General features: G+C 41.3%; 1 protein-coding gene across 1 annotated transcript in view; it reads left to right on the top strand.

Annotated features, from left to right (window-relative positions):
* Positions 1-12,768, top strand: part of KCNK10 (potassium two pore domain channel subfamily K member 10) — a 39,952-nt gene that overhangs the window by 15,060 nt on the left and 12,124 nt on the right. The window lies entirely within an intron of this gene.

Genomic DNA, 12,768 nt, shown 5'->3' with positions numbered 1-12,768 from the left:
TGTAACTTCCGGAGGAACAGGGCTGCAGAGTAGGTCCTGATGTATTACTAATAAAGCCTAAAAGACTTGGAAAGCAGGGTTACTGGAGTGAATGTGAATTTGGGAAGAGAGATGGCTGAGTGGTATACTTTCACTGCAAGAGGACAGATGCATTGGAGTAGATCTACAGCTGCAAAAACTGGCATAACACCACTGACTGGAATTGTCTTCATGGTATTTACCTGCCCTGCCTACCATGGGTACATCCTACACTAGATTTCTGTATAGACTTTTTCATATGTAATTTCCCTTCATGTTGCCAGTACCCTCTATTTTTGAGTCTGTATCACCGTAAGCAATTCTTTTGCAAGCAGTCCCCCAGACCTGGCAAATGCTGTTTTGCTAATTTGCCGATGGTTCTCTTCAGGGATTCTCTCTTGGTTCCCTTGGAGGTGGCGTAACTGGAGGTAAGTCTTTCCAGGGATGGAGTGAATGAGAAGCTGTCCAAGCTGGTTGGACACATGCAGTTTTAATTATCGCATTTTGAAAAACAATTAACAAAAATGAAAAGCAGTGCTAGGTCTTCCCCCACAGGCCTTATAGCTGAGCCTCTAAGATGGCATTTACTAGCTACTGGTATTATTTGCCTTCTAGTGGGTCCTCAAGGGCAATTTTGGACAGTCCAGCTTGTATCCTTGGGGAAGGGAATGGGAAGAAACTTTGCATATGTCCTGGACATTATAATGTATCAAGTTTTCATGTGCATATGCCTCAACACTGCTTCTGTCTGTCTTCAGTTGCCTCTGTTTATCCTATTAACCCTTAGGGATCTTACATGGTTGATGTCAGGGCAGCCAAGAGCTCCTGAAATCCTTGCAACTTTGTCATCATCTGTGCAGGTGGATGGGATTTGAAGGCAACTTGATCTTGCATTGTGGTCAGGATCATTTCTGAAGCTAGGCAAGAGGCAATATGCATACACTGGCAGGCGAGGAGAGGAAAGTTTCTCTGTTGGCACAGCAGTGTTTTCATCCAATGCATTTCCTTAACAGCTCTCTTGCTCCACTCAACAGTGTAACTGTGAGCATGGGCCCACACCACTCATGGGACAGCTTGCCCCTGGCATCCCCTGGCATAGCTGGAAAGATGAAAGGAGGATTCCTCCCCCAGGAGTTGTGCTAGTGCACTTCTGCTGCCTCTGACATGACCTGTGTGGAGCCTCACCAAACCTACATTAATTAGCAGCACAAATTAGAGCCTAAGAATGCCACATTTGGTTATTGCAGTGATCAGCCCATGCACTCTGTGGGAATTTTAAGAACAATTTGAACTCCATAAAGGGGGAAAGAGATCTGCTCTTATCAAATACTCACTATACTGCCAGTATCAAAAGAATATTTCAGCAGAAGGATCTGGACACATGCCACTGCTCATCTTGTAATCCAAAATGTTGCCGCTGTTTTGGTGTGTAGATCACCAGGAAAACAACTATTCATTTGTGACTAGGTAAGGCTGGAAGTATTTCATTGCAAAATAATGCTTCTAAAACAGATACTTTTCATGTACCAGTTTAGGAACGGGAAGCACTGGCAGAGTGACGCTGCCTGGGATACAAGGAGGTATCCCAAACACCATGCTTTGGCAGGTCTATGCCATCTGTCCTACTGTAGAAATCGTGTTTGGTACAAGTAAATAAACATCAACCAGGTCAGAGACATAAACCAAAGCATCCCTTACGCAAGCCCTACCTACTCAGCTACTGATTTTTCCTATATGTCCCATCTTCAATAATCTGAGGCAGAACCTGGCTACTAGTCTGTTCTCACATGCATACAAGCGTGATTCCCCAGAAAATGGATATGTAGGGTGCCGCCAGATTCACTATCACTGGTTACAAGCATTCAATATCTGGGTTCAGTGATGAATCTGTCCTCCTGGCCCATTTGAGAAAATCACATACAAACTCAAAATCTACTTAAAAATTTGACAAGTCTTGTAATTATTTTCAGCTGGCAAAGCTTTCCAGACACTACAGAAATGAAATATGCATTCCAAGGTGGCACAAAACCATAAAAGAACTATTGCTATCTTACATATGTGAGGGATCTTATGAACGGCCTGAGACTGTTTCTATAATAAACAGCAGAACAAACCCCATTCTTTTGGCTTGCTCTGTACACACAGAGGCTGCAAGCATCTAAAGATAGAAAGTAAAGCACTCCATAGGCAGAGTGCACAGTTACAGAATGCAGCAGCTGTCATTATCATGAGTTAAATATAGGCTAAATTCAGATAGTCTTTATTCAAATCTTGTAATGAGTGTTTAGATTCTCACTGGAAGTAGATGGGACAAGCATAACCTGACAGATCTTCCCGCATCTTGCAGTTCAGTACAGATACAGGCATTCAGCCTGGGCACAATGTGCTTCTGAGAGTGCTCCAGGATTTTCTGGCTTTTGAGGTGAAGCCACTGTGAGCAGTTCCTGGACTTGGTTACTGCTTTCACTCCTCTGGCTTACAGCATGAGGCTGAGGACAGGTCTGGCAACACAGCTGGTAGAGCATGAATTGCAATACAGGGATGTGAGCAAGCAGCCAGACATGGATGGTGGCAAGGCTGCACCCCTGAAGCTCATGTCTCAAGAAAATGCACTACTTTGTGCAGGCATGCAATGCCTCTGTAGACAACTTACACTTCACGAACCAGGGACTTGTCAGAACAGACACATCTACTCCCTGTCTCTGAGGTTTTCAGCTTATAGAACCTGTTTGCCCATTGATCTCTTGGGAAATGGTGTGCACTAGATTTAAGAGACGTGTAAGTGTTATGAAAATGATATACACCTTTTTTCTTCTTTTTTTTTTTTTTTTTTTTTTTCTGAAAGACAGCAGTAGACATTACCTTAACCTTGAAACAGTCTGAGGAAAAGTAGTTCTTAGTTGGATGACGGGGCTGGAGCTGGGGCAGGAGTAAGAGCTGGTGGAAAACTTTCTTTTAGCAACTACCAAAGCTCTACTTTTCCTCAACTTTGTTGTTTGTCTTTCTGAATACATGAGATCTACCCTAGCTATTCTTTACCTTAGAGAGTCAACTTCTTTTTAGAGATTTTTGGCTTCTCTGATCTCTTTTGTTACTGTACAAGTGACAGAAATTGTCTTTACAAATTCCTTATCCAAAAATGAATGGAAAATAGCTCGTGGGAAAGAAACGTTATACAGGAAAGTAATGTGCAGAGGAGGAACACTTAAAAATACAGTCTTTTTTCTTTGTCTCCCCTCTGTCTTTCCATTTGTTCTATTATCTGTCCCCTTGCTCTCTCTCATCCTCTTCTTTCCCTTTGCTCACATCAAACCTGTAGCATTATACCTGACACCAGTGCAGGACTGGTGAGTTCTCAGCAAAGTTTGCAGTTCAAAAAGCTGTTCGAGGTTTCCTTGAAGTAATACCTTTACCTCTTCTTCACGAGGGTAATGCCATACCCAGGGACCCCGTCTGCTTCCTGCCAGGCAGCCCCCACCCTGTGCTTTATCTTCCAGCCCCATAGCAGCATTGATTCTTCTCATTTTTGGCAGCTGAATCAAACTTTCAGATGAGACCATTCCCAAAGCCAGAAATTGAAAACCAGATCACTGCTTAGGCAAACCAGTGAATTCATGCTGGATTTGCGCTGTTGTTACTGAATTCAAAATTTGGCACACGGTTAATAGATAAATGTATTATAACCTAAAAGTGGTACGTTCGCTAGTAAGAGCCTATTTGTAGTTCTGAATATACAATGTGACACGTGTGTTTTCGAACAGATTAAATTAATGGAAGACTGATGGAAACGTTTCCTCTCCAATTCCTGACAGCTAATCAAAATATACCAAAAATCAGCACAATCTCTTTTATTTTGTTTTATTGCATTTCGTTACTAGCCAGCATCAGTGTGTTATTACACCCACTGACGATATCAGCATCCTATCTTTTCTTTTTTAATATGGTGTTATTCACTGTGATTTTCTGTAAGGAAAAAAGCTACAGTTTTTTAAAAACACTCACTCAAGAACTTCCACAGTGGAACAGTCCAGTGCAATGATCAATCTGCCATCTGCTGGCATCCTGTCTCCGGACAGAGCTGTCAGGATGGGGTGTGAAATTCAACCTACTGGTGCATGTACACAGTATTATTCCAAAATGATACGAGATTTATGAGCTGAAATGTCAGCATTCAGAGCTTAGCCTAACAATTTCCTGGGACATTTCCACCAAAACAAAATGGCTGAGAAATATAAAAAGTCAGTCACCAGAAAGGAATCCTACATTTCCATAATCTAGTAAGAATTTCTTATTGTTGCAGTAAAGACAGTAGATCTAATTACATTCTGTTATTGGTTATTAGCACTTTGATACCATAGAAACCAGCCAGGAACAGGGCATCAGTGTCCTAAGACTGGAAACACTGATTTGTAAACAGTGTTTTTAAATGGACAGGAAAATATATAGGCAGAGAAAAGGGTGTGATAGTATCAGATGGCAGGCTGGTTGTGAGGCAGAAAGTTCTAGAGGGAAGAAGCCAGATGGAAGTTAAAGACAAAGTAAGGCTGAGAGGTTGAAAGCAGTGGCTAGGGATGATAGAGATTAAGTGAAGCTGATGTGAAGATAGTGCTAGGAGAATGGGAAAGTAGGAGCAAACAGCCACTCACTACATGGCAAAGGAAATTTTCCCTCATAATTCACAGAATTCCCCTTCACCCGCAGAAGTAATGTTTCATAGGAACTTGGTAAGTTACCCACAGGAAAACCTTGAGGAAGAAACGCAAATGCTTTCCTCATACACAAGATCACCTTGTTACGGAAAGACCAAAGGTGATGTAGCCTCGGAGAGAAACATTATGCAGACCACAGAGTACGCTGACTTGAAACATTTTTCATTTGATTCCTGTGATTCTGTGCCTCTCTCACTAGTTGGGAATTTGGTTCTTTGAAGCTGCTTCTGTTTTGCTCCCCACACAGCAGAATAACTTGCTCAGGAAAAAATAATCTGTGTGGTGAGAGCTTGTACAGATAAAAAGAAGTGTTTTAGAGCACTGATTTACAAACCCAGAACAAATCGATGTAAGCAATCTCAGCTCACTATCTGTTCTTTTGTGTGTAACAACTTAAAGGTCCATCTGAGAGTCACAGTTCCCTGAGCAACATTAAAAAAGGGGTGCTTGCAGGTCAACAAAGGATTGGTTTATGTATGTAGATACTTTGGTGATATTTATTTCAAGTAGTTATGCACCTGAATGTACATTTCAAATCTGAGCATCCTGAAATTTAGAGGTGATTTAGAACAAAACCTAGACCCAGATCCAAATTTTGCAGTTAGGTATCACTAAGTTATCTTAGTGAACTATCTAGATGTACAACATAAAAAATCTAGATACTTTCTAGTGCTTGCCAGCAATACATCCATAGAGACTTACGAATCTGGTGAGTATTCTAATTTCATTTTCAGTTCCTCTGTTTTAAATCTGAAGACATGTTTTTTGTAAATTAGCTGATGATAAAAGTGAAATTAAGGAATGCAGGTACTGTAAGAATCCATAACTTGCAGTATTTGCGTAGGAACTACACAGAGCATGGCAGAAAAAGAACCTTGGAAGAGCAGTATACAGCAGTTAGCATACTGAACATGGACACACCGTGCTCTACCTCTGTTTATTTCCACTTGTCTTCCTCATCAAACTTTATTTAGACCAAAAGTAACTGTCTAAAAACAGTCAGTGCTGTGATGTTAGACTCTTCTGAATCATTTGTCTGTAGCAACTTAAGGCTGATGTGCTGTCCTCAGGAAAATAAGGCCTCAGGACTATGACTTTTTAAGCATATGGAAGTTCAAACAGTGTATATCTCCCACCATACTGGAGTGGATTATGAACCACTTCTGATAAGTGCACTCCTCACTCCATCCTCTTGAAAAGGAGTTTCACCCTGCAGAAAACAAGAGGGAGTAGTGAGGAAGCATGTGTCAATCCTTCTCTCAAAAAATATTGTCTGACACCTTTTTAAGTGAAAATACATGAGCACTCCTGAAATCCAGGACTTCATTGTCAAGACAGGTGCTCCAGTTTGGAAAACTCTGAGTGCATTCTCCTCTAGTTCATCGGTAACTTATCTGTTACAAAGAGGACTGTTAGTCTCTCTGTACACTACAAATGTATTCTTCTCTCTGGTCCTTCCTGCCTGGACTCCTTCAATGCCCTTCTTAACAAGAGTTGTTCTAATTGCTTTTCTTGGATGTAAAGCAGCCCAGACCCAGGGCCATCTGGACATTTTACTGTACTATGTCTAGCAGAAGAGTGACCGTAGATGCTTATGAAGTTGAACTGGAGGATGAAAGACAGGAGTGGTAAATTTACAATGCCTGCCTCTGAAACACTTTTCTCCTTGAGATGCTGCAGGCCACATCTTCTTTCATTTTTCTAACTGGTGCTTTAATTGTGGTGATGGAAAGACAGCAGGAAGTTTTATTTTTGCTTTTGGTCGTCACCTGTTTTAGTAGTCCTTGTGCTCCAGTGCTCAACAGAAGATACAGGCAAATGATAATCCTATGGGTGAACCAAACAACTAACGGTGCAGGCTGTGACTTCATTACATGCAGTGACTCTTCATCCACCAGAGCCAAATTTGTCTCTGGATTCTGTTTTAGGTTCAACCACTGGCTTGTGGTATGGTCTTGAATATGTTGCTTTTACTCTTTGGATCACTTTCCCCCTCCATTGTATTTGAGATGAAGGAAAATATCTTTTTCTGCAGAGTGCTCAGATAGTACGCTAGTACTAAAAAATTCATGGCAAAATCTATGGATCCCAGCTTTTGGCTTTTTATTTCCTCTAACTGGGTATTTAATTCAGTTAGTGATGCTTACAGCTAATCTGCTTCAGGGAAGGTAACTTAAGTGCAGCAAACCTTTGCTGATTTGTTCTTATCCACTGGTCTGTTGCCAAGTATGAGTTTAGAGTCTAAAGCTTGCATGGGCTGGCTGTGGAGCACATCTTTCTTTAATCCTGCAAGTCAATAAGCCCTTCCAAATTGGCATATAATTTAAGGGTTAATATTAACTTAAACAGTTAAATTCAGATCTTGACATGTCTGCAAGATCTTTTAAACATTTTGGTTTTACCAACAATGTCTGTTAGGCCTGTAAGGTCTTGTGAGAAGTATAGCATCAGCCTGAGGCAACTTCAAAGAGAGGATCATGAAGGTCTTGAACTGAGTCTGCCTCTAAAGAGAGCCCCAGGAGGTGTTGAGCCTCGTGGTAGTTGAAAGGGCATTCCTGGGGTTGCTAGAAAGAGAAGGCAGCAGCTCTAAGAAGGGAGAACAGTCAACGCCAGGAAGAGAGAATAATTGCTCCAATTTTAGAATCAAATCAGTCTCAATAAAAAAATGATAGTATAAATAGAGGAGGAAAGACTATTCTAAAACCAGGTTTTAAAACTAGCTTAAATCCAGAGTATAGTGTTATCTGGAAATCTCAAGTCAGCTCCAGTGCACCAAAACTGAAACCCAATATGCATTGAAGTCCATCCCCCAAAGTAATTATCACTGGTATTACTGTAACACCTCTTTCTGTGAGTGTTAGGCACTGCACAGTGTAGCTGTTGACTACAGGGCACTTCAGAGGAAGTCTTGTACTGTTTTGCCCACTTTTGTGAAGCCTTTTAGTATCTTTTCATTATTGTTTTGTTCATTATTTAGAATTATTAGAGGTTCAAACCTTAAATAATTCTTCTTACTGGAGTCATACTCTTGTCACTGAACTGCAGTGCCCATAATATTTTACAGCTCTTAAAAGCAGAATATTGTACAAAAGCTAGTCAGGAATCCATGATTAATACAAAGGCTTTATTTATCACTGTTCAGGTATCTATCGGTATTACAGTAAATTGTAATAGTTGATTTTTCATTTAGGAAGCAATTTTCATTACTTTGCTTTCTGATTGTGGATAAACTGCAGCTATTGTAGTATATGAACCCAAGATCCCGTTATCTTCAGGGTTTTTCTTCATCTACTTAGCTTTTTTTTGTAGGGTGCCTAATATTTTAGCACCTGTTTGAATGTTTACACAGAATTAATTAATAAACCAAAGACAGGTGTAGTAGGTAATTAGTGGCTAAAAAACTGATTTAAGTGCAAGGTAAGAGAGTATTTGGCAATTGACACTTAGTAGAAAGGTTTCCAAACCCTTCTATGGATGATGGATCAATCTATGGATGATGATTTATGATACTTAAAGAAGAACATAAAAACAATAGAGTAATGAGGAAGTATGTTTTCAGGAAGGGGTTTTCTTCCACCGTTAATTTGAATGTACTCGGGCTATTTTTTATGTACATCAGGGATTATCTCTGGAATATGATCTCTGTCGTTTTGCCACCTATTGTTCCCTCTATCTGCTTCTTTTCTGTTTTCTGTGGTGAAAAAAGATGAGCACTATTTCTTTCTTTATATCAAAGCCCAGTCTTTGCCACCTCTCATTTGGTTTGAAACCAGTTTAGTATTCAGAATGATCTTAGGGTAAGCAGTGGCAAGGAGTTGCATTTCCATGCAGATCCCGAATCCCAATTTTCTTGTTAAGGAAGTGAGTTAAACGGCCCTTCTTTATGGTTTGAAATGTTCAGGAACCACTATTTTTAAGGGTAAAACTATACCTGCCTGCTTCCTGCAAAAATTACTATTAGTCACATAACTTTTAATTGCAGTGAAGTGCACTGGAAATAAACCCTGTGAGTCTCGAGCAATTATCTCTCATGAAACACAAGACAAACAGGAGCTGAAAGCATGATTAACAGTTTACTGAGCAGCTAGGGTTTCTTAGATACTCTGCTTGAAGCTTAAAAAATAAGATACTTCAGTGGAAGCTGCTGATTAGTGCCAAAGAACATATGAACTTTTCAACCATCAGCCTGAAAGTTAAACTCTTTCCTAAGTAGTAATGGTGAATATCCTCTTTTTGTTATTGCCTCAAGTTTTGGTCATATTGCTGTGGAAACTTCTCTGTGTTCCTGAGAGTGCTGTGCTGAAATACCAAATCCTATGTGCCAGGGTTTTGATGTAGGTGTTGCCATCTCTGAAAACCTGATTTATATCCTAAAGACCGTCCTAAACTCAAGATTGTTTAAGTTTGCAAAATAGGGGGTAAAGGAAAAGCAAGACAGAAATGCAACTGCAACACGATGTCACTCATAATACAGTAATTGTTGATCCCCTCTCTCCCCCAACAAATACGTAGAGCCATTTTTGTTAGTGTTCTTCAGAATATCCTCCAAAATTCCTGTAGGCAACATTTTGGGAAGCATCAAAGACTGAGTGTGAGGGGGGTGATGGATCTTGAAAGGCAATAGATAGAAATTACTTCATGAGGGTACTTGTACATGGTGCCTCATCCCAGCCATGAGGACTGTGCTACTTTCCCGCTCGAGATGCTGCTTCAAGGTTATGTACAGGCTGGATGAAGGTAGCAAATTTCTTAATTAGATGCTGAGCATATACTCATAAATCTAGCCTTGCTGCTACGTGGCACTTTTCTTTGCACCATCATAACAGCATTTTACTTTTTCCCCTGAATTGCACTGATGAACAAGATGAAAGCATTGACTCAACACTGATCAAAAACCAGGGTTACCAGGAATGACAGGGTAAAATCCATTCAGGTACAGGGAATTGATGTGGAACAACCATTATTAACCCATTTTTGCACTCCCTGCGAGAGGGGAATATAGGTGTAACTCAGAAAGGAGCAATACATTCCAAATTCGGTCTCTGTGAGCATCCTTTGAAATCGCTTAAGTCTGGAATGTGCCATGAGCCTCTGTTGTCCTTTGTCTGCTTCAATGTCTGAGAAAAGCATATATATACATGGATCCCTCTTATTCAACATTTTTTTTTTCTTGGGCTGAACACAGCTCAGCCAGAACAGAGGTTTGGGCTCATTATTGTTATTTTTGTTTCTTCAGTAGCGTAATAAGCAATGTACAGAAATTAGTTGGTGCATATCAGAAAGCCTTATGTGTGCTTTCTAGAGAGAGGAAGAAGGCTGAAAAGGAGTATATCAAGCCTAGAAAGTTTCCAAGCCAGTGTTTCTGTATTTTCATAACACAGTATCAGTACTCACATTATGACTGCAGCAAGATCCATGCCTAGAGGTTTACAAAAATAACATTAGAGAAAGCTGCTGCTCTGTGAGAAGCTTGCTGCATGTTCTGTCTGGATCTAGAAAAACACCACACAGAAGTGTGGTTTTATGGGGAAAAACAGCGATGTAAAAACAATCCTTCTTTACACTGACCTGTGCCTTGCATGTATTCAGGACTGCCTCTCCCAAGCTTAGTAACAAATGTGAGTGCTTTCAGCTTTTTATATCTGTCTCCCCTATGGTACTTTCTACAGTTAAGAAATAGGGAATGGATTTTGCATCTTCTTGTGCAGCAATAGCAGCTTTCTTTATAAAACATGAGAATTAAAATAGCATTGAGGCACCAAAAGAGCTAGTTAGACAGAGTGGGGGAAGCCCATCTCTAGTTGTATGGTTCAAACTACTGTTCTTAACCTATGGAGGTGTCTGAAATGTTGTATATGTTTTAAAATACATTATTTAGAATTCTGCTGCTATGCTTTCAAGGGGTGTTGCCTTCTTCATTAATGTGGTGAGTAAGCCCTGGCTGGCAGCAAGCACCCACATAGCCGCTTGCTCACTCTCCTCCCTGCAGTGGGATGGGAAGAAAATATGAAGAATGAGAGTGAGAAAGCTTGTGGGTCAAAATAAAGACAGCAAAATCACTTACAAGTACTGTCATGGGCAAAACAGACTTGACTTGAGGAATTTAATTTATTGCCAATTAGTATAATTTTTAAAGTACTGAGTTGGGTATTTGGAAATAAAAAAAAAAGGCAAACATTCAAATTGCTTTTCTTCCCCCTTTCCCAGGCTCAGCTTCAGTCCCAGGCTCAGATCACTCCAGACAGCTCTCCTCCACCCATTTTATTGCCACAGGTCACACTCAGTCCCTCCAGTGCGGTGGTGAATGGCACAGGAGTTGGGGTCAGCACACAGTGGTTTCCCTCTGTGGCAGTACACTTCCCCCCCACATCCCGCCAGCAGGAAACAAAACTTCTCCAGGCAGGGAGAAGGGGAAGGAAAAAAACCCCTAAACCCTGGAGGCCGCAGGTTGAAATTTGAACTGGCCAATCGAGATGCGCCAGGTACACCGAGGTGACCCTCCTAGCCAATAGAATTAAACGACCACAGGTCAGATTCGACAGGGGTATAAATGGGGTCCCGCCAGAGGACACGTGGGAATCAGTCCTCCTCGGAGCAGCGGGTCTGCAGTCGGGGACTCCCCCTGGGGTCGGGGCACCGCCCGAGGTAACTCCTCGAGGGAGAGAGTCCTCAGCTTTTAGGTGAGTAATACGCGCGTTTTGGAGCCATCACTTTAAATCTCGGGGATTCTTGAGTCAGCTGTGTAGTATTAATTCTCTTTACATCATTGAGCCTGTGGTTTATAAAATGTTACCGGACTTCTAACTAACTTTTTACTGAAGAATAAATCTGAGTTTTAAGACCTGTTGGATTTGGTTATGTGTGCATCCGTAACACCCTCTGCCTATCCTTCCTTCTCAACTCTTTTCCTCTGCTCCAGCGCTGGTCCTCCATGGGCCACAGTCTCTCCAGGGAAGTGCCTGCTCTGCCATCGAGCACCTCCCACTCCCCTGACCTTGTTATTCCCTCCTCTGCCTGTCCAGCATTTCTGCCCTTTCTTAAATACACTTTCCCAGAGGTGCCACCATCGTGGCTGAGGGGCTCAGTGGTGTCCTGCAGTGGGTCTGTTGGAGCTGGCTGGTACTGGCTGTGTTCAGAGAACACAAAAGAACAAAAGATTCATATATTGTTCTTAGATGTTATCTCCAAGCCAGTGATATTTAAAATACATTTTGTTTCAGTCTCATTTTGAATGTGAAAGAGCTAGGACAAGACAGAATGAAATCCACAGTGACAGGTATAGGCAGCAGTGATGTTGATGCAACCATACCGCTGATCACTGAGGAGCTCTGTAAGCCCAGTGCTGTGCCAGTCTTTCTGTACAGCCTGTTGAGATGGGCATCACACTTTACTGAGGTATGTGCCAGGCTCTGGACCAGAGGTCACTTGCATTTGACCGATCTGAAGGGCAAGCGGTGTGAACCTATGTCTACCTGCACTGTCTACACTAGCCTAGCAAAAATGTTTTGACTAAGGACATACCTAATGTTTGTGGCAAAGAAAAAAGTAGAACCCATGTATCTGATATTCTGTTTTATGCTTTGAGTACAAAAACTGGCTTTCCTCTTTTTAAAATATTTTGCTCTGGAGAAAGTGATTTAGAAGACAAGCTGTTTAATTAGTGCGTGGGCAGAGACAATCTGTTCCAAGAACAGCTGGCAGCATGGGAGAGACATAAAGTTAAGAGTAGGTGAAGGGGACAAAAGGAATGTTAAGGAAATGTGTTTTCTTTGAGGGAGTGCTCCAAAATGCAGAGCCTTGTGGAGAGATGAGGACAGCATGTTCCATGAAGGCATAGTATACTAGTACTAAAAATATGCCATTGGTCATCTAGCCAAAAAGGTAAACAACGTGCTTGGAGTCTTGGGGATATTTGTCAGGAATTCAGAAAAGAAAATGTTTGGAAGACAGAAGAACCATCTGAGCTCACTGTGAAGCAGCAAATGTTCCTGTGCTATTTTTGGTTGAGTAGTACTCTATATTGGGGGAGTTTCTGTGAAAT

The sequence above is a fragment of the Harpia harpyja genome, chromosome 3 (genome assembly GCF_026419915.1).
Source record: "Harpia harpyja isolate bHarHar1 chromosome 3, bHarHar1 primary haplotype, whole genome shotgun sequence".
Classification (NCBI taxonomy): Eukaryota; Metazoa; Chordata; class Aves; order Accipitriformes; family Accipitridae; genus Harpia; species Harpia harpyja.
The sequence above is the reverse complement of the archived record's forward strand: the minus strand, read 5'-3'. Positions and strand labels throughout refer to the sequence as shown.